This window comes from Ascaphus truei, chromosome 3 (assembly GCF_040206685.1).
Source record: "Ascaphus truei isolate aAscTru1 chromosome 3, aAscTru1.hap1, whole genome shotgun sequence".
NCBI classification, from domain to species: domain Eukaryota; kingdom Metazoa; phylum Chordata; class Amphibia; order Anura; family Ascaphidae; genus Ascaphus; species Ascaphus truei.
The window spans coordinates 388,805,828-388,828,584 of record NC_134485.1 but is presented as its reverse complement, the minus strand read 5'-3'; positions in this window follow the sequence as shown (position 1 = coordinate 388,828,584).

The window sequence follows — 22,757 nt, the reverse complement described above, 5'->3', positions numbered from 1 at the left end:
CTCTCTCTCCGGGAGATGACCAAACAGAACTATTACCAATATCTCCCAACGTAGTAACTGCCACAGTCCCAAGCTCTGATTGTATGCCCGGGTTCCCTGACACTAATGATATGTCTACATTAACCCCTGCCGATCAGTCCTGTGAGGTCCCCTTGGAGAACACATATGTGTCACTAACTAACACTAAGGTTCTTGTATCAGAGAATAAGTCCCTTAGTTCTCCTATTTCTAGCTTTGAATCCCTCTCTCTAGGTCTTGAGGGTTTTCCAGCTTTAAACTCTGCTAGACAGTCCTGCGCGCTTTCCCCGTCAGAGAAAGAATCCCTAAGTTCTGTTCCCAGGGTTATTTCTGTATTAACCTCTGTGGGGCAGCTCTCTGAGTTTCCTTTGGTAAATCCCTGTTCTCTGTCAGCCACGGTCACGCCCCTAGCTTCAGACGAGAGATTCCTGCTCTCTTCTAATACAGAGAGAAGGTTACCTATGTATTACTCTCAGGCATTGTCTGCATTAACCCCTGTAAATTCTTGCTGCCTCCAAGTTAATGCCTTCGTTGTAGCCTCAGAGAATGAGTCCACAAGTCAGACAGCAGAGGTTGCATTGAGGGATTCCCATAACCGTACGGAGTCTCTAGATATTCTTTGCTATAAATCCCCTGCTTCAGCTCAAGTTTCCGCAGTTTCGTCTCCGGAGACTTCGGCTAAAGTTCTGGTTCCTGTTAAATGTATTCAGGAGTCAGGTTTTTCCCTAAGCTTAGTCGCAGAGTTCCTTCTCCCGGGTATTTCACTGAACCAGCCTGTCGCCCACATAGCGGTGATCCCTGCTTCAGCGCATAGTTCCCACATTATGGAGTCTGCAGTAAGTTCTGGTTTCCCAGACATTCCTTACCAAATACCTACTTCAGAGACCAGTACAGTTATGATTAACCCCTGTGTACTGTCTGAGTTCTCCTCCTCTTTAAGCTTAGGGTTAAAGGCATACAGTAGTCTGTATGTCTCTCCTGGGGTTCATATTGTGTTCCCAGGAATGTTTGCGGACGCACGGTTTTCTCCCAAAAGTGACGCTTTTTCATATAGATCAGTAAAAAGCTTGCATACTGTTTCCCTTTTCGCTGAATTGTGTCTTACTAGTTTTGAGACTCTGAGAGGTAATGATTCTCCTTCTGATTCTGAGGCTCTTTCTATAAGGGGTATCCTGTCTGGGGGCTCTCCTGGTTTCTCTCTCCAGGCTAATCCTTTGGGGATCAGCATATCTGCGGTCACTCCCTTAGTACTGTCTGAGGACACCATGCACATATTACAAGTCCTGGGGTTTAAATTTGAGCTTTTTAGCTGTCCTGCCTTTGCTGAAACCCAGTCCCTCAGTACTGTGTCTAAATATGTCCCAGCAAACATGGGGTTACTCGGGGGGGAGATTAAAGCTCCTGTCTTAAAGGGTATTTTTTCTCACATGTCCAGCAAATTTAGAATCTCAGTAAGTGTTTCTATGTCACTTATCAATACATCTGATTTTTTCTCTAATCAAACCCAGATACCCTCACTATCGGTTAGGAGTCCTGTGATCAGAGATTTTGCACTAGAAAACACACCAATTCATGTTTTTGTCAGGTTAGGTACCCCTGTGGTTAGGGCCATTGCAGTTTTAGAGAAGACTCTTTGTACTCCTAAGGTGCATGTCATTAAGAGTTTTCATAGTTCATACTTGCTGCTTGTTGATTCTCAGGGCCCTGTCATTGAGGTACAGACTTCAGCTTCTGATGTTAGCTTCCCTCCCACCACTACCCTGGCTCTGCCTTTTTCTCAAGCTACTGATTTGAAGATCCCAAGGACTATCCCTGATTCACTGACAATATTATCTCCCAATGAAGATTTCCCAGTATTGGAGAGCTCTACTGTTGTTTGCTTCTCTGCTCCTGCTAAACCATGGTTTTGTCCCTCGGAATTTTCGGTTGCCCCTGTTATTTCCTCTCAGTTGGAAATACTCTGTACGTATCCCAAGATTTCGGTCCCTATGCCTGGTTTACTGCTTGCCTTGTCACCTTCCATACCAATACCGGGAGATGCTTCTAACCAGCCCTTACTAACCATACTAACCCTTACTATACCCTTACTAACCATTACTTGGGAGCCTTCTAGAGGAAAAATTCCTCGCAAATTCCAACATGCAGTGGTCAGCCAAGACTTTTTCTGTTACAAAGTTTCTCCTGGTGTATTCGATCAACTATCAGGGCCGCTGATCCTAGATTCAGGTTTCTTTATTAAGGACTGGGCTTTCAGTGGGGGTTCTTCTACCGTTTTTGCTCTGGAACTCTCTGGTTCTTCACAGCCCTGGATTTCCAAGACATTTTGCGAGGCAAGCCATGTACCAAGGATGTTTCCTCCATCAATCTTATATCCTAGAACTGTACTCACCAAAGAACTGCTCGTTTACGGATGCCCTTTCTACCTAAAGAATTTTAGGAACAACTCAATGTCCCCAAGGCCCATGGATGGTCCTGTCTGGCCACAGTTCTCACCGGGGGGTGGGGGTACACTAAGGACTAATCATGAGTCTCTGGAGTACGACTCTAGCCCCAATCCTAGACGGTTCAGCAACAATTCCCGGGCCTCCAACTCTATGAGTGCTCATGTTCGCCCGGAGGTCTCGCGTGAAGGGGGGGGGTACTGTAAGGAATCCGCTCCACGGTTTACTGGTTACCTTACCTTGCAGACCGGTGCAGTTCTGGAACAGCTTTCCTGAGGTTTGCTGCAGCCTGGATTCACTCAAAGCAATACACACTCCCTCTGGTATCTACTGCAGCTGTGCAGCCTTTCATTGCAAACTATACTTGCATTCACTCATTAGGGGCAGGACCTTCACAGCCCCGCCGGGGATTGGTCCGCTGGCCTTTAAGTATTGCTTGCCCATAATGCTCCTTGCCGAGCATAGTCCTTACTGGATGTCAACTGTTTTGCCACAAGCTCTCGCTTGTTCCCCTTTGCTGATACCAGGTCACGCCCTGCGTCCTTCAGCTTCCTTCAAGCCGTTTGTTCTCCAATGCTGATTCCAGGTTACGTCCTGCATCCTTCAGCTCCCTTCAAGCCGCTTGTTCCCCTGTGCTGAAGCAGAGGTTCGTTCCTGCGTCCTTCAGCCTCCTGGATTCCTGCACTAGTAGTGGTTTCGTCCCTGCGTTCTGCAGTCTCCTGGATTCCTGCACTGAAGCGGAGGTTTCCCTGTATCTACAGCTTCCTGGTTCCTGGGGCCTACTCTTTCCCTAATATAGAGAGGCTGTGTCCTGGTTCCTGCGCTGAAACAGTGGATTCCCTTGCCCGCTCAGGACTTTTGCGCTGTAGCACTGGTGCACCCGTGCAGCAAGACGGTGTGCTATTCTGGTCTGCCTACCATCTCCTGTGACCAGCACCATGGGCCATGGTCATCGCTCGCGCAAAGGCCAACCCCGCGCTCCTAAGCTGAAGCGGGTTTCTCCTATCTCCTTATTGCCGAACTCTTGCATGGACAATGTTTATCCTGACGTCTCCTGTTCTGACCCTGGCTTGTACAACGACGACGCTGTCTTCTCCAATCCTGATCCTGCGACATATGACTACGAACTGCGCAATCCGGATCAGCCTGCGCGGTCTCAGGTCGGTGCTTTTACAACCCCACCTCAGCCTCGCGGTCCGACCCTGGTTTGTGGCGAGCAGAACCCTGACAAGGGCAGAGGGAAGTTTCCTCAAGAACTGGTCCATGACCAACCGTTCCACGTTGTGGCTTGCTGAGTTGATCTCGGGTTGTAGCCACTTCCGAGCGAGGTGGATGAGGTCATACATCTGGCTTCAGGTGGCTTTATCCGACGTGAAGGACCATGCGTGGAATCTTTGGGCACGAACAGCCGAGGTTACGCCGAGGCGGGCGAGGATCTCGAACTTCAATTTTGCATAGACGTTAGCTTCGGCTGGCTCTAGATCAAAGTAAGCCTTCTGGGATTCGCCGCTTAGGAAGGGTGCGATTAGACTGGCCCACTCAGCTTCTGGCCATCCCTCTCTCTGTGCCGTGCATTCAAACATGAGAAGATAGGTTTCCACATCATCCGAGGGCCCCATCTTCTGGAGGTAGTTGCTTGCCCTGATCATTTTCGGGACTGGTGCTGCCTCTGCCAGTGGAAGGTTACTGATAGTCCCCCTCAGGATCTCGAGGTCCTGCTGTAAGCCCTGGGCGAACCGTTGTTGCTCCTCTCTCAGCAAGCGGTTTGTCTCTTGCTGGTTTGCATTCGCGATTGGCAGAGCTGCATTCGTCTCTTGTTGGGCTGCATTCGTCTGTTGCTGGTTTGCATTAGTCTCTTTCTGGTTTGCATTAGTCTTTTGCTGGGCTATTAACAGCTGTTGCTGGGTTTCATTCGCGTTTTCCGGACAGCGACATTGCGTACCAGCGCACTCACCACGTCTTCCATCTTGTTTGGAGAGAAAAAAAAACTTTTTTTTTTTTTTTAAAGGTTTTTAACTCGCAGACCTTTTAGTGTTCTGCCCGCATTCTCCACCATATGTGACAAACGGCTTACTCCGGGCCTCCGCCGTCAGTCCGGGACTGTTAGAACACGGTCTTTTAGGGTAGGTTAAATGATGAGGCGTCACGTGCTGTTCCTTTAAACAGGCTATGCCTGGTTTATTCAGTCCCAGGCACTGAGAGTGCCACAGTGCATACAACAGAAATACAGCAAAACAAAAAGCTGCTCACCTGAGCGATAACTTAACTTAGATATTCCCTGACTCAGGGTTGAAGTGGCTTTTCCACTTCCACCAACAAAATAAGTAACTTTGCAGTCTTAGACAGAAAGAACAGAATGATTTAACCTGTTTGGGGAGAGGCTTTTCCCCTCTCTACTTCAGCAGCCTTCCTGTCTCCAGGCTCTTGAGGAGAGGGGAGAGGAAAACAGGAAAACTGTCTTACATACCTGATTTCTAATTAGCATGACAGGTGACAGAAATCAGGCAGCAGACAAACTCTGGTCTGGATCTCTCATCCCTCAGTTCCAGCGCTTGCCAAACTGTGGGATGGAGTGCATGTATTATAAGGCTGCACTCCCAGGCCAAACAGGATAGAAACTGTTCAGTATCCTTGGAGCCCTATATATGGAATTTATTACCATCCCCTGGTTTCTGTCACACTGTATATACAAGTAATGGGAAATACATCAGAAATTTCTCTCCTTAAATTATCATTGATATTTCTGTCATGGTATGAACACGTTTGTGTAGCCCCCTGTAAACAGCACAGGCTATGCCTATCTCCCTTCTACTGTGGTAAGTCCTGTTAAGACCAGGCACCAGTAATCATCATGGGTTTCACCCCTTCATAGCCCTGCCCTGAGTGGTAGATGCAGGCCTGGACTCTGCTGTAGGCGTGAGCAAAGGGGAGGTTCTGCTGACATCACGAGAGGTGGGGCTAGCTCTATATTTAGCAGCCAACTCCTGTAAGTGACGAGTCTGCCGTGGGTCTGTCTGAGTAGTGAGTCCTGCGGATCGGTCCAAGGAGTTGGAGGAAACCGCGGTCTCACCTGCGCAGCCATGCAGGAGCAGAGAGAGGAGTGGAGAGACTCAGCCACTTTGAGTAGAGCTGATAGCATTATAGACCTGGTGGACCAATGCCCCTCACCCCCCTGCCTGGGGTGATGGGGAGAATCCAATCCCCACCGCGAGGATAACCTCGGAGGTGGGCCGCGGGGTATTGAAGCCCCAGCCCAGACCATCCTGTCGGAGGAGAGACTTGGAGGGAAGGAGAAGAGGAAGTATCTGTGTGGGAGGAGAGCGGAGTAATTAGCAAGGCTTTGCTGTTGTTGTTGCGGCTGCTGGACGCTACTACATTTGGGAGTTGCTGATCTGCAAATAAAGAGACAATCCTTTGTACCAAAGACTGTGTGTGAGTTGGAAGCTATTACCCTGGGACCGAAGAGGTTCTTCTATACAGGTCATGTCCCATATTCCTGGGAGTATAGAAGATGGAGGTGCTGCACCACTAAGAGATCATGGAGGCTACCACCCCAGAAGCCCGGTCCTGGCTCCCAAATAACATTGCGGGAAGCTCAGGCCCTCCTGTTCCTCACAGGTATGCACCACCACACCGCATGTAATCTGCCCTCATGCACCCTAGACACCACCGTAGAGTCTGGGGGGGTGGGGGGAAGCAGGGTTACATTTGTAAACCACATTGAATAAGTGAAATAGACCGCTATCACCTTGAGTAGTTTGAACAATGTAAGTATAAATGACAGGTGCTGTAAGGGTGTTGAATACAATAGTATCAGTGGTGATCAAAGAGTTTGATCAAAAAAGAAACCCTTCTAGGTAGCAATCTCTTGTCATATGTGTAGTGTCATATTTATGGACTTAAATGGTCCAACAGTTAGATACTGTATGTCTGAGTAGTGCCCAGATTCACAGGGGAAGTCAAAAAATAATAAAATTTTATTAAATCTACATAGATATTAAAAACACATATACATTATTAAAAATCCCTATTAATTAGAGTGGTGGATATGTTTTTATCATAAATCAATTGGTGTAATACCATATGTAAGACATATCTTGACTTTCCGAGTCACAGCTATAAATACGGTCTCTTGACCAAAAGCCCAGAAATCAAATTTTCAATAGTTGAGTTGTCCATATTCTCACAGCAAGAAAGCACAACTCCACTGACAAAAAGTCATTTGAACAGTACCCAGGCAGAATAGCTTACTAAATTTTCATTGGCTGTTAGCCGCTCACATGACCGCGCTGTCTTTCTCTCTCCTTCTTCTCAGGGGAGAAGTGAGAGCCCCATTCAGCGCGCAGAAGGTAGGATCCCCTTGGTATGTGTGTGTGTGTGTCCGTCTCCGTGTGTGTCCGTTAGCAATAAAGCTTTGGGGGAAAAAATTAACTTGGAGATGGTTTAAATCGGGAGCCATGCTCAGCCCGCGTTATAAGTGGATCACGCTATAACGGGTTGAGCTGTATATGGTATTTCACATCAAACATGGCATGTGCTTGAAAAAATGGTGACGTCATCCGGGCTTTTAAAGAGGTATACCTTCTCTCTCTCTGCTTGGAATCCTCTCTCCTGATGTTATCATTCCTTCATAGCTAATTGATTTGTAATTCCGTACTGCTTTTATGCAGAGAAAAGTACATACGCAGCTATTCTATCTTGATATTATCTCTGAATGTGGTCTTTACATATTTGGTCTATATGACATAAATTCACACCTCTTATTTTTCATTTAAGGAAGAAAACTTTGTTTGTCTCAGATAGTTAGCGTTATGAATTCTCGTGTTCACAGCTGTCTGTAGTAAATCTAAGTGACTTATTGGAAGGTAACCTCACCTTCTATTTCTACAAATATATCTCAACAGGTGTTACAGTATATTATCTAGTACAAACTCTATTATTGGAGTTAGTGCCATTCTTTACTATTAGAAATAACCAATGACAACTGTCTTCATAATCAATCATACACTCAGGATAGAATTTCTAACAAGGGCATAGGTTTTCCTGGGTCATAGGGACACCACACCCCTTTATGCATTGCCAATTTCAATTTCTAAGCGATGCACCGACTGGCACCTCTGTGGATCTGGCACTACTTTAAGGTTGCCGGCAAGGTGTCCGGGTCCCTTGACTCACTGGACCGGGACAAGAGGCACCGGTTGGTGGCCCTTCTTTGCAGTGATTTTGTCATTTTTACCTAATCTCTTTTATGATTAGAAAATTGAAAACTATTGTACAGTATATACGGGGAGATTTTTCATGCATCGTCTTTCCCTTTGGATGTTTTGTGGAAAAAAATGACATTATGGTAATTAATGCAATGAGACAACGGAACAAATAATAATGACCCCAAATGAAAAACAAACTCATTTTTACACAAGAAACAAACAGGTAACACTTGTACTATAGGGGCATTAAATATTTCTAAGTACATTGATGAATTTTCCAGAAAACATGTCATCCCAAAGACACTATAAATGAGACAGGATCATCCATTGAGATTACAGGATATGAGATTTCACCAGCAACAAAGGAAATAGTTATTTGCCGTATGGGCAGTCAACATGTGGAATGTAATTCTAATGGACTCTAATGGCTGGTGCAGTAGATATATTTATGAAATGGTTAGACATTTATTAAGATGTGAAAGGTGTCATGAACGGCACACCTGTGAGCACGTGACTTGTTTATGGGAAAAGGGTTAATACATACAGCTTTCTAATGTACTCAATCTTCACCTATGCAAGGTTCTTCAAATATCTACCCTCAATCCGTCACAATATATATCTTTACTTACCATTTGTAATGTATGCCACACCTGTGAACGCGTGTCTTCTATATGTGACATGGGTTAATACACACAGCTATCTAGCTGATCCACTCTTCACCTACACGAGGTATCTCAAATGAATAATATCTACCCTCATTCAGTCACAATATATCTTTAGTTGCACCATGTATTGTATGTAGTCCACAGTGTCTAGTATTATATTAGAATTGTGAATACTTGTACGGAAAATGTTCTGTAAAATGTGTTCCTTTGCTTTTCGAGATTTTCAAGTCAAGATTTTAAGTAAATTTGAAAATGTATTCCCACACTAACGTATGTTTTCTCATTTCTGAAAATCCCTTATATTCTGAATGATCTTGACCAAACAGCCAGGGACTTTCGGCATTCAAGGCGGTTTTTGTATAACAAGAACACAATAAGACATAACACCGGAGTTTTTTTTTTAATTAAAAAAAAATTACCAAATGAATAATGGATAGATGGGGATTTTTTCATTCTTTCCACTTGGCTCAGAAATAAATGTCACCATCAGCGTGACTTTTTTTTGTATAGATTATGTAAATAGTGACATTAAGTGTAAATAGACATCTGTACACAAACCTAAGAAGTGCTGCAAAATGGGGCCAATACAACACAGGGGTTGCAGTGACTGCTACATATATGACTATAGTTTGCAGTTTAACTGTAAAGAAGTGTGATCCCCCTACCCCCTCCAAAAAAATGTAATCTCTTATATTAACACTCTACTCGACCCGATGGCTTCAAAGCAGATAACACCTCAACCTAAAGTCCTGTTACATTTTGACCATCCCACAACTCTTTTACAAACTATACGTGTTAGGGGCCTATGCAGAGAGCAGCGCTATTTCGAAATTCGCCATTTTTTGGAGAAAATCGCGCAGAAAACAGCAGAAAATGGCGATTTCCGAAAAACGCGCCAATTTTTCTTTTCTATTTGTAAAACTCGCCTCGCGGCTGGCGAGAACCTCAATCTCGCCAGTTTTAAAAATATCCTAATGCAGAGAGGCGCGAACGGCATCTAGCGGCTGTTCGCGCCAATAAAATGGCGCGATTGTCTCCTATTTGCCTCGCCAGAAAAAATTGGCAAGAAGCTGCCGCTCGCGGCCATTGCAAAGGGAAAAAAAAAGGCGCGAATTTGTTTTTACACGTTTCTGAAGCGCGCATCTCGCCAATTTAAACTCGCCACACGCATCCATGTTAAACATAGCAGAATTCGCACTTTTCTGCATATGGAGAATAAAACTCTCCAAAAAAGCTACTTTTTAATAAATTCGCCATTTTTAAAATTCGCTGCTCTCTGCATAGGCCCCATAATGTGTTAACTGTTACTGTGTTCTTCTATGCTGCATATGCTCCTGATAATTATTATCATAGTTCTTGATTTACAGTTTGATAAAATTAACAACTGTAACCCAGTACTGCCAGTTAGAAGGGGAAGCAGGGGCAATAGGGAGAGGCAGGTCATTTCTGAGCCATCCCAATAGATTTACCATATTGAGTGAAGATATTGGGAGTGTGAGGGTAGAAATTGCAAGGCTAGGGGAGACTGATTCCTCTAGCAGCCAGGGGAATAGTTCTTCCAGCACAGAGGGGACTCAGGATACTCAGATACCAAATAAGATTGTGGTGGTAGGGGACTCCATTATTATCGGGTAGAATGTTGAGGGGGGGGGGGGCTGGGATTGACCCAGTGGTCTTGGTACATGTTGGCACCAATGACAAAGTTAGAGAAAGATGGAGGGTCCTAACAAATTATTTCAGGGATATAGGCCAAAAGCTTAAGGCAAGGACTTCCAAGGTAGTATTTTCTGAAATAATACCAGTGCCATGCGCTACAGCAGGGAGACAGTCAGAGATTAGGGTGGTTAATGCATGGCTAAGAAAGTGGTGCATAACCTTATCCATTTGGAACCGCACTTAAGTGACAGCCGGGAGTGATATATCCTGTTGTAGCTGGGACAATGGGGTTCCCGCCTCCTGGCTGTACTTAAGGACAGGACCGCCCTAAAGTTAGTAGTTCCTTCCCCCACTTGAGGAAGGCAGGTCACACAACTGGGAGCCTGAGATTGGGGCCTTACCATGTGCTCTTCCCTCCGGGGGAGAGTGAGTGTGGACCAGACCTCTGCCTCCACGAGAGAGGTGGAGAAGAGCTAGGATGGCTGTAGTGACGGTCCAGGGACCATCATTAAGTGAGAGCTGAGAGTACTGCATCGGGCAGAAGTCTGCCGTGTAACTGTGCTGTACAGAGTTAATAAACCGTTCCTTTTGTTATATACTTCCTGCCTGGTGCGTGACCTTACTGGGGGGGAGAGTAATAAGTTCTACCGTGGAAGATCACCTTCAGCTCCTGGAGCCTACGGCAGATGGAGGCGCTGCACTGCTAAAGAGATATGTGAGGTATGAACCCCAGAAGCCGGATCCTGTGTCCCCACTACCATCGGCGGACGACTCAGCCCTCCTGTTGCCAGCAGATATATGCACCATACACCGTAGTAATGGACAAATCTCCCACCGGATGGGGGAAACACCGTTACATACACATATTTATATATATATATCCTTCGAACTTGTGGAGTATCCATCAGAGCAGCTTAGGAGGGTTACTGGGGTGCACTCAGTATGTAGCTGGCAGACCCCGATGTTTTAAGTGGTTAGTATTATTGGAGTAAATTTACTAGCAACCGGCAGTGGCCAGGATCACAAGAGGGGAATTCATTACTCACCAAGCTGCGAACCAGGAATTCTAGCTTGGCGATGGAAGGGAGGAATTGTATATGGAGTCCAATTGCAAGAAATGGGTGGTTTACTCAACAGTATATGGACAAAAATATTAACAAAAATGACATTCCACAGTCAATTCCCAGATCTGGCTTTCCAGGGGCACAGTCCTCCGATTTTAGGGGGTGGAATGAGCGGAGGCTTACGTCGCTAGGTTGAATTAGAGTGATCCCTTTCTAAGTGAGGCAGGACCTACTTCTTCTTGGAACCTCTCCTAATGTTAGATTCTTTTGTATTCTGGGGATCTTTAGCCCTCAGACCTAGCTGGCTGATGGGGCCACTTTAAGGGATATCCAAGCTAGTGTTCCCAACTTACATAGGGGTCACTTCCTTTCAATACCCAGGGGCAAGTTAACCCATAAGGCTTTAAAATAGCCAGAAACACATATATTTACCGTTTCTATTTATTGCAATGACCTACTGTTTTTTTTTTACCCATGTATAATTTATAGCCCAGTAACCACTGTAAAATGGAGGTGGTTAATCTGGAATTTGCTGTCAGTATTTCCTCTGATTTGGGACTTTCTGCACCTTGTGATGTCTCTCTTTGCTGCACGTAATGCACTTCCCCTTCCTTATACAACGGAGCTAGTTTTACATTTCCCGATGGCTAATTTCTTAAAAATCCTACTTCTTCTTTGTTATCACTCTAAATGTTTATTGAATTTTAAAAAGAACTCAAGAATAAAATAACAATTAAAACACCCAGTATCATATGAATAATTACATGAATAAATGAACATTACAGGATAAGGAACAAGATAAAAGAGAACATGGAAATGTGGAAGTGGCATATTTTAAAGCTATAACTAGATAATGAATGAATACACAATTTGACATTTGAAGTCATTGTGAATACAATCTGTAAATGAGGAAATCCCACAAACTGATATAACAGATTGCGGGAGTGGCTGCCTAAGGAGTGAAAACAAACCTATCCAGAAGGTAAGTACAACAATAGCAATACAATACAAGAAATAAATTAAAAACAAAAACTAAGAACAGAAAAACAGAAAATACAAAGTGAAAGCTTCTGGATCTATACCCTTAAAACCTTGACCCCAAGAGGTCTGAATATAGAATTTGATCTGGCATCATTTCTCAAAGATTGCTAGGTCAGTTCTATATTCAAAGGGCACTTGCTATCCAATCCCTGGTCTGTACTTTTTTCCTCTGTGTTCTCGGTTCATTAACGCTAGCAGTAATTCCTTTTAGGCAGTATAGTGTCAAATTACCTCTATAGAGTTGCTAGCAGTATTTAATTTTAAACCATTGATGTAGAATAAAGATTTGTCTGTATATTTTTAAGTGGTATGCAGGATGTGTAATTCATATCTTTGTATATCTATGATTATGATGTATTTTTATTGTGTCCCATCATGTTATGTATATGTGGCATTTGATAGGAGTTCCGGGTTGGGTAATTATCCAATAGGAGCCATGTGGACGGTTTTAGATGTGCTTAAATAGCACAGACTTTCTCAATAACTCCATTACCCCTGAAGAAGTGACGTCAATAGTCACGAAAAGCGCGTAGGGTGGAGTTCTATCAGGACGTGTTACTGCGTGCACGAGTGTGGAGAGGAGAGGAGGCGCATTAGCAGTGACGACATCGGAGGGGGGCCAGGCGCTCCGAGTCGCGGCCACGAAACGGGGATTCACGCAAGATCCCACCTCCATCTGCTTCACTCTGGCATCCTTTCACGCAAGTGGACGGCATGTTGTAACCCGTTCATAGGGACGGTCAACATGTGAGTGCATTGTTGTGTAGTCCTATATTGTTTTATTACATTTTACGGTATCATACCATTGGTTCTTTTTATTTTTTATTCCGTACATGGTGTTGTGATTATCTGTTTGGAGAGGGGTAACATCGCCTGTCAACACATAGATTATCAGCCTGCCAGGAAGAAAGCTAAAGATACCTTTCAAGGCCCTTTATCTCCTACTTTTAAGTAAGTAGCTGGCAACGGTGGGGGAGTTAATGATTGACGTGAAGTTACTGTGCAATAGTGGATTGTTTAGTTTAATTATAGATTTTGATCCACTGTTCCAAGGACTCTAAGAGAAATCAGATTCCGGACCCATATAACATCCCCGTAATCAAAGAATTGGGACTTCCTTATTGTCAGGTTATATACCTGATAGTGCGCCAAGGACTTTGTATTTTCTGTTTTTCTGTTCTTAGTTTTTGTTTTTAATTTATTTCTTGTATTGTATTACAATCTGTAAATGTTTGATTATTTGCAACTAGTTAGCTATGGGAACTTACTCTACAATTAGGCCGCGTTTATAGTGCCGGCGATGCGACGTTGCCCGAAACCAAACGCATTGCTGCCGCCACGTGCGATTATAGTAAGTGCGATGGCGACAATGCGACGTCGCCGACGCGAAAACTGGAAGCAGCCAAAATTTGATTTTTCAAGGGCTGTCGCCTCATGTGACGGCCCTTGAACCAATCAAATGCCGGAAACACGTGCCGCCGTCCAGCGAAATATAACTTTCGCCTGTGGCGACGGGTGACGTCACCCTTCATGTTGCCGTCGCCATCGACGGCACTATAAGCGCGGCCTTAGAAGGAGTGGCTCAGTGAGTAAAGGCACTGACAGTAAATAATGACACAGTTTGAAGCAGGGGAACCTGTTTGAAATCCTGTCAGCTCCTTGTGACCTTGAACAAGTCACTTTATCTCCCTGTGTCTCAGACCCCAAAACATTAATTATAAACTCATCTGGGCATGGACTGTGTCTGTAAAAATTCTATCTGTTGCGTACTGTGCATTATATTGTAATTGCGAAGCGCTTTGAGTCCCATTGGGAGAAAAGCCCTATATGAAATATTCCTATTCCTAAAAAAACTCCTTTGCAATCTGTGCACACTTTTTCTGCATCAGCCAATGATCTGGAGGCATTGCCAGTGGCTACTAACAATCATTGGGGGCGATTGATTAAGCAGTGAGCTTTTGCGCCCGATTGGGAAATTTATAATCCCAGGATAAAAAAATGAAGCCGGACATGGGATTCACTAAGAAGTGAAGCGCATTTGGTTAGGTGCGGGCAAAAATATGCCGGATCTCGCAAGCTGTTTTCTTTTCACCCTGCTGTCGTGCTTAAAAATCTAAAGCGAGATAGCAGCCTGTAAGAGCTGCATTAAGACGCTGCGTCTCCATGCACGGCTCTTACAGGCGATCGTGCAATAAGAATATTGATTTTGATCATAGTGTACATGAGCAGGGAGTCTCCTGAGCTGAACCACATTAGTTTCAGCCTTGGGGACCCCCTACGTCATGAGATACAGACCCCATTATGGGGTGCCAGTATCTCCTTCATTATTTAAATGCCCCACGTCATGTGATACGGAGGCTTTAAAAATGGCGGCGACACCGGCATCTGATGCCCCGATGTAACTCGGGAAGCAGGGGGTCCCTGAGCCAGAAATCAAAGCGGTTCAGCTCAGGAGACCCCCTACTCCCGCACACTATTTAAAAAAAATACATTAAAGCAGCTTCATTACCTTAGCGGCTAGCCACTGAAGCAATGAAGGGGTTAAGGCCAAATAGCAGCTTAATTGGTGGCTATTGCCTCCAAATAAACCTTGCAATATGTACTAGGTACTTTAGATGACGTCACATCCTTTCCCAAAAAACTGTCACATGGTCTACACCAACCAATCAGATTGGGGATATAGTTGATTGTTTATTTTTAGGTTGACCATTGACTGACATAGTGTTAAATGATGCCCATATTATATTGGCATGATGTACCCACTGTGCCATTCAATTGTTTGATTGACATTAGTAATAAAGTCATTTTGAAATGTCATGTTGTTTTATTTGGGCCTGTTTTTTTATTCCTTCACCATTTCTTGCTATAGTGGTAAATCATGCCCATATTATATGAGCATGATGTACCCACTGTACCAATGAATGGGTGAAGGGTGGGGGTAGTTGCCTGTGGAGGGTGGTTAGGCCTCCTGGGTGGGTAGTGGGAGAGGGTGGGTTAAACCCTTAATTACTATAGCGGTTACTAACCACTAAGGTGATTAAGGGGTTAGGGGTACATTAGATTGTATTTTTGATTGTACTGTATTGTTTGTGGCAATGGAGGACATGGACGGTGATGAAGATCAGGACGGCCTTCACCGTGGCAGCCTAGCAGGGGTGAGTGCAAGATTTATTGACTTTATTTCTGCTTGTTAATGTTTTATTTTTAATGGGCAATTGCACTATTATCCATATCTTGATAATAGTAATTTTGACCATTATTGTACTGTATGTGTTAGGGGGCGGGGGAGGGTGGGGTGCATTTATTTGAAAGTATTGGCTGTTATGTTTTTTTTTGGCACAGGATTAGTACCACGGGCCAGCGGGGACCCCAAACTCACCGGAGGACCCCGGACTCACGCGAGGATCACTCGGGGACACCCGCCGACCTGTTGTATTAATTATGTGGCCGACGTGGCCTGGCAAGTGAGGTCTGGGACCAGACCTGTCTCACTACAGATAAAGGGACTATCTGTATGGTGAGATCATTCTGTTGGAAGGAGGACGCCATCACGGAGACTTCGGTGCTGGACACAGACGGGTCCTCTTCTGTCGTTCTGCTGTACCCAGGTGCAGGAGCCCCGGGCAGGTACAGTCTCAAGTGCACCAACTTTAACACCAATCACACCCTTGGGGTATTGTGGGACTCTTGTGGACTCTGTGTGAGTTACACAGTATTGGGAACAAGGTGGGGATACGGCCCTGTGAGGAATGGAGGATAGTTGAATTATTAGTGATCCATATAGAGTGTTACGTGATGTGTTACACATAGTTATGCTATCAGTAAAGCGCTTTCTATGTTTACTAATGTGTATGTGTTCATTGTAAGAGTGTCCTGTGAGCGTCTGCTTTCACTCTGCTGGGATCCCTCACAGGTGGAGGCGATGCACCATATAGTAAGTGGTAAGAGTAATTCACCCCAGGCTCCCAGCGGCGGAGGCTTAGGCTCCTGCGAGTCAACAGGTAAAGGGCAGCACAGTAGCTATTTACAGCCCACCCTCCGATCTCACTTAAGGGTGGGGGAAACAGGGCTACACGCGCTTAGACCACGCCAGTCGGAGCTGGGACATCAGAGGGTAAGGGTTTAGGTGCAGGTTGTCAGTAGGCACCTGCCCTAGGCCAGAGACCCCATTAGGCCCCAGCTAGGCCCTGACTCACAGTAGCTTGTGGTTGCTTCAAGGAAGGCCCCTTAGATAGGGACGCTTCCCCAATTACTGTCTAGTGTCAGGGACACAGTGGAGACGCCGCACGGTGATTGCGGCCTGTGGTCTGGGACTAGACTACCTCCCTGTGAGAAACTGCAGGGTGATATTATCCACGCCGGAATTCACCCCATGCGGAGGGCAGGTACCCAACTAAGTGCACCAACACTTCACGGGATAGCGCTATCTCCTTCACTTTGGGTGGGCCTTGACATTGGGAAAAGGGACATCAGGGTATTGGTGCCTGGTACCCAATGTACTTTGGGGACACTCATTGGTGGTATCAGGTTGGGGCCTATATCACTGTGTGGTACAGGATACCGATATTAATGTGTTCAGTAAAGGTTGTTAGTATATACTTGAGTGTATATATTATTGGTATTGTTCCTGAGAAATGCTAATCCCACCCCATTGGGATCCCTTGCAGGTGGAGGCGTTGTCACCAGACGAATCAGTTACACCCCAAGCTCCCAGTGGCAGAGGTTCAGGTCTCCTGTGAGCCACAGCCAACGCACTACACACACCGTAGCCGCCACATCTCCCATAGGGTGGGGGAAAGTGCGCTACACCTATTTAAAAACAACATTACTTGATGGACGAGAAACAAAACCGTAATTTAAATAAATCGCCAGCGCCACACAGTTGGTGAATTTGCTAGTTTGTACCATGAACTTCGTAAGCATGACAATAAATGGTTTGAGTACATGAGAATGACAAAAGCTACATTTGATTATATTTTGGTGCGGATAACCCCGTTCAGACTAATTGTTGCCGCATAATTCATGCAGAAGAAAGGCTCATGCTTTCTTTGAGGTTAATTGTACTACCGTTATTGTAAACTTAATATCTATTAATAAACTTAGCTATTTAATTTACCTGTCATTAAATGCATGCTTTTTGGTGTTTGCATTTTCTTAGGTTGGAGTAAACTTGCTGAGTGTTTTGTACTTGGCAAAAAAAAACCTACAATAAAGCTAAACAGTGGTGTACAAATGGATTAAACAATTTCCTGTACTTTTTTTTTGTTACAGATTTCTTTCGACTGGAACAGCGTATCGGGGCTTGGCATTTTCATTTAAGGTGGGGGAAAGTACAGCGGCAAAATTGTTCACGAGACATGGGATGCTATTTACAATGCCTTCCAGGCGGATGATATTCCATTTTCTATAGTCAAAAATTAACTAGAGTTCCAGCACTCACTGACTAAGGGAAAAAATTATCAAAACTGGGTAAATGCCAAAAAAAGTTAATAATTTTAATGCAAGCACAAGATAATATAACTTAACTTGGAGTGATGATGGCACAAGCGGGTAAATAATGGACCCTACAAATAAGGTAGGGAACGGGCCTGAGGAAGGGGTCTTTCCCCGAAATGTTGCCCCCCTTATTACCCTCCCCCCCATCACTTTTGTAAAACTCCCCCCCCCCACTCTCCTTATCTATTGTCTACCCCACTCTTTGTCCCTGTGTTCCTTTACCCTTACCACCTTGTTTGTAGGGTCCATTATTTACCCGCTTGTGCCATCATCACTCCAAGTTTAGTTATATTATCTTGTGTTTGCATTAAATTATTTACTTTTTTGGCATTTACCCAGTTTTGATCATTTTTTCCGTTAGTCAGTGAGTGCTGGAACTCTAGTTAATTTTTGACTATTGGTTTCGGGGGAATTTGGGTCCCCCTGTGTTCCTTGTGCACCCTGCACATAACTGTTTATACTGATTGATTGAGTGCTGTCTATTATCTCTGTTTTGGTTTATATTCCATTTCCTATTGAGCAAAATTTGCATAATGTGGCTAGTAAATTCTACAGCAAATGGAATTTTCCTAATTGTGTTGGCTGTATAGATGGCAAACATATTAGCATAAAGCCCCCCAAAAATGCTGGCACCATGTATTTCAATTACAAACACTTCCATTCAATTGTCTTGCAAGCAGTTGCAGACGCAAAATGTAAGTTTATTGCAATTGACGTAGGAGTATACGGAAAAAAACTGAAGGCGGGGTGTTTTTTAAATTCCATTTGCATTTGTATAAAAGCTTGCCTTCGAGTAGAACAAACTAAAGCTACCTCATGTACTGTTAGCAGGTGAGGCCTATCCATTGCTCACATACCTCATGAAGCCGTACAGTCATCAGAGATTGACGAAAGAAGAAGAAATATTTAATTACAGACTTTCCAGAGCAAGACACTGTGTGGAGTGTGCCTTTGGGATTGTGACAGCTAAATGGTGATTACTATTAAAAGCTATACAAACGTCTGTGCCACATGGAATGATAATTGTAAAATGTGTGGCAGTACTGCATAATATTGTTATTGATTTGGAAGGCACTACTGATGGGTCATCGTTGGAAAGTGGACTTATATCTGCTACCCAGTTTCATAGAGCCAGGGGGAAATACTGTGCCTGGAAACATGGCTAAATGCATCCATGATTCGTTCAAAGATTATTTTAATGCTGAAGGTACTGTCCAATGGCAAAATAGAGTTTAATAATTGGTAATAACCAATAAACGTGTTAAATCTGAAGTAGTGGTCTTGTATTTTATTTTATTACTGTTTTAAGTATGTAATATTTTATTGTTGCACTGATTATCAATTTTATGTTAAATAAATGATGCTACATACAATTTTTACATGAGAGTAAAAACATAGACATGGTGTTCAACAGTGCAAAAATGTATTAACAAGTGGAATGGGAAAACATGGAAATCTTAACATAAAAACAATTTTTTATCAGGTTAAACAGTTAACAAACTCCGTGTACATTGTACAATAGCAACTTTTTACTACTGTAGGGCCTTATTTTGTTGGAATTTTGTTACCGCCCTCAAAACAACTGCTTGTGCCTCTTGGCATACCATTAACTGTGATACTTGGTCCAATTGTTTTATATATGGAACTAGCCTTTTAAAAAATTCTAACTCTTCGTCTACAGGGTCTTCTTTAAAAGCACGACTCATCATTTCCAATTTATTTTCTTCTAAATTAACCAATTGTATTTTTAATTCGTTGGGCCCCTTTGGTCTTTTGGCCTGTGGTTCTGGGGATGTTGCTATCTCGCACAGTGAATCTTCATTGAATGTTGTGTTCCCAGTAGCATCTTCCATATTTCCGGTCGCCACAAAGATTTGATACCGTCTTTGCAGGCATCATTTGCTCTTGCAGAAACTCCATCATTTTAAAGAACGGCCATGAAGATGTAGATTCATGCGCACTTGGACCGGCGTCGCCTGAGCGCGGCTCTTTGATTTTCTTTAATTCTGTGTGGAAAAGAATCTCTTAAATTCCTCCACTTTCCTTTTGCTAAGTCCACCTATAAAAAAAATGACCACCTACAGGTTAACATCGAATGGTCAATTGACAATTATACACAATTTCAGGTTACAGAACAAGCATTCTGTAAGTAAAAAAATACACAATTGCATGCAATAGAAAAAGCAATCTGCAAATAATAAATACACAATTACATGCAATAGAACAAACATTCTGCAAGTAAAAAATACACAATTAAAAAATTACTAAATAAACTTACTTACATGTAATGGACAATATTTCACCAATTTCTCTCCACAATTTCATTTTGTATTTTTCTTATAGATTTAGTAAATATGGGATATTTAGCATACGATACAGTTCACAAGAAGGTGAAATATATATTTTTAACTGGTTTGTTTAGCTGTTTTAATTAAGACCTTAAAACGACAGCTTGACTTACCTACATATGTCAGATATTTGTTTGTCACTAAAATTTACGAGTATCTCTGTCAAAAATTTACGAGTATCTCTGTCAAAACATATTATACTCTGAGCCCATTTTAGATTAAAGAAACTATATTTTCTCCCAAACCATAAGATTGGATAAAAGCCTGTATTTGGGATATGAAATTAGAATTGAACGAAGTGGGTTTTATGCCAACACAATGCGTGAATTCTCATCTTTCAAACTCCAAAGACCTCTTTTGGGAGGGAACTGATGTGTCCTGGTAACGTATAGGTTCTCTGTTTCCCCGTTATTTTATTAAACTGTCTGCATATATTATACTGTATTTTTCATGCAAAATAATGTTCTGTAACTAAGCACTGTACTATTACATTTAATAAGTACTGTCTCTGGGCCCTAACAGAACTTTGAACGTTTTTTTAAGAAAGTCACTGCTTGATTAGCGTTTGGTCTAGAAAATCCCACCTAATCCTATCGAACGCTTTTCCGCATCTAAGCTCAACAGGATGCCTTTCGTGGACGAGAGATGTACATGATCAATTATGTCTATAATTTTCCTAGTATTGTCTGAGGCCTGTCTTCCGGAAATAAACCCGACTTGATCTATATGTTTGGGAGTATGGGGGCCAGTGTGTTCGCTAGGATTTTACTGCATAGTTTTAAGTCCGAATTAAGGAGGGCTATGGGGCGGTAATTACCACATTGTAGTGGGTCTCTCCCTTCCTTTGGTATAATTGCTAAGTTAGCTTTGGACATAGATGTCGGGATGGCTGTTCCTTCCAGAAACGCATTAAACACATCTAATAGACATGGGGCTAGAACCATCTTAAATTTTTTGTAGTACTGATTGGAGAACCCATCTGGGCCTGGCGTTTTGCTGGGTTTTAGTTGGGCAATTGCATCTAGTAATTCTTCCAGGGATATTTCCTTATTCAGGTCTAGGAGGTTACTTTCCGAAAGTTCCGGAAGTGTCCATGATTCCAGATATCTACAGATCGCCTCTGCGTCTGAGAATTTATTTTGTGGGAAATTTAGGTTATACAGTTTATTGTAAAACTCTGAGAATTCGTTCGCTATTTGTTTCTCACAATATGTTTTCCTACCTGATTTTGTCAGAATAACTGTTATTTGTGATTTAGCTCTCATACCTCGTAATTTGGAAGCTAGCAACCAGTCGGCTTTATTACCTTTGTCGTAATATTTTTGCTTGGTCCACCGCAACGCCCTCTCCACCTCATCTGTTTGGATCTGTTTAAATTCAGATCTGGTTTTATCTAGTTATTTGAATAGTTTTTTTGAGGGATTGGTTTTATGTTGTTGCTCCAAAAGTCGAACTTTCTCCGCTAACTCATTGTAGAGTTGCTGATTTATTTTTTTCTTGTGAGATGCTATGGATATAATATTCCCTCTAATTGTTGCCTTATGGGCTTCCCATAACATTGCTGGTGACGCTACAGAGCCCTTATTCAGCGTAAAGTATTCTCTGAGTTTTTGTTTAATTTCTATTTCTACATCTATGTGGTTTAACAGAGAATCATTTAGTTTCCAATTATATTGGTTAGTTCTATAGAAGGGGAGGGAGAGTGTCAGTGACACCGGAGCGTGATCTGACCAAGATATTGAACCTATGTCTGACTGGAGGATGCCTGGAGAATATCCTTAGTACCCAGAAAATAGTCAATCCTCGAGTAGGTCTGGTGTGGGGGAGAGAAAAAGGAGTAGTCCCGCTGCCCCTGGTGCTGAGCCCTCCAAATATCTATTAGGGAGAATTCTTTCATTATATCTCGAAACTTCTTAGCATTATTCTCTGTGGAACGGGGGTGTGGGGTTCCTATGGAACTCGTTCTATCTTGTTCCGGAACCGCTATCATGTTTAAATCTCCTGCTAGTAGCAGTGTAGTTCGGGGTTGGGGTGCTATGAGATCACATAGTTCCTTCAAGAACTTAGCTTGGCCTTCGTTCGGGGCATATATATTGACAAGAGTAATGTCCACTCCTGATAGAGTGCCCTGCAAAATAAGGTATCTACCTTCTGGGTCAGAAGTTTCTTGTTTTAGCGAGAACTTGACAGCATTTTTAAATAGGATAGCTACCCCTCTTTTTTTTGTGGGACCTGACGCGTAATACGCCTGTGGGTATACCCTCTGAAAGGTATGGATTTAAGGGCCAATATCTGGAAGGGGTCAGAGCCCTATACCGAAATCCCACGGCTGTAGTGAAACTTCCAGGTGGAGACTCAAACCCTATAAATATAAAGAATGGTACTCGCCAGGGATGCCCCTTGTCTCCGCTTCTGTTTGCTCTCTCCATAGAACCCTTGGCATCAACAATTAGAGACGAAAAATACATAAATGGAATTGAAATAGGAGAGACAAACTATAAAATATCCCTATTTGCTGATGACATTATCCTGACGCTCGCCAACCCCTTGACTTCACTCCCGAATTTACACTCACAATTAGATAAATTCAGCAAAATCTCGGGATACAAAATTAACATGGATAAGTCGGAAGCATTAAACCTAACTCTATCAGATCCCGAAGCTAAATTATTACAAGCAAATTTTAAATATAAGTGGAATTCCACAAAGATCAAATACCTAGGAATCCAAATAACAAGGGAGTATACTTCGCTGTATAAACATAACTACCCACCCCTATTTGAGAGGTTAAAAAAGGACCTCCAGAGCTGGAATGAATACC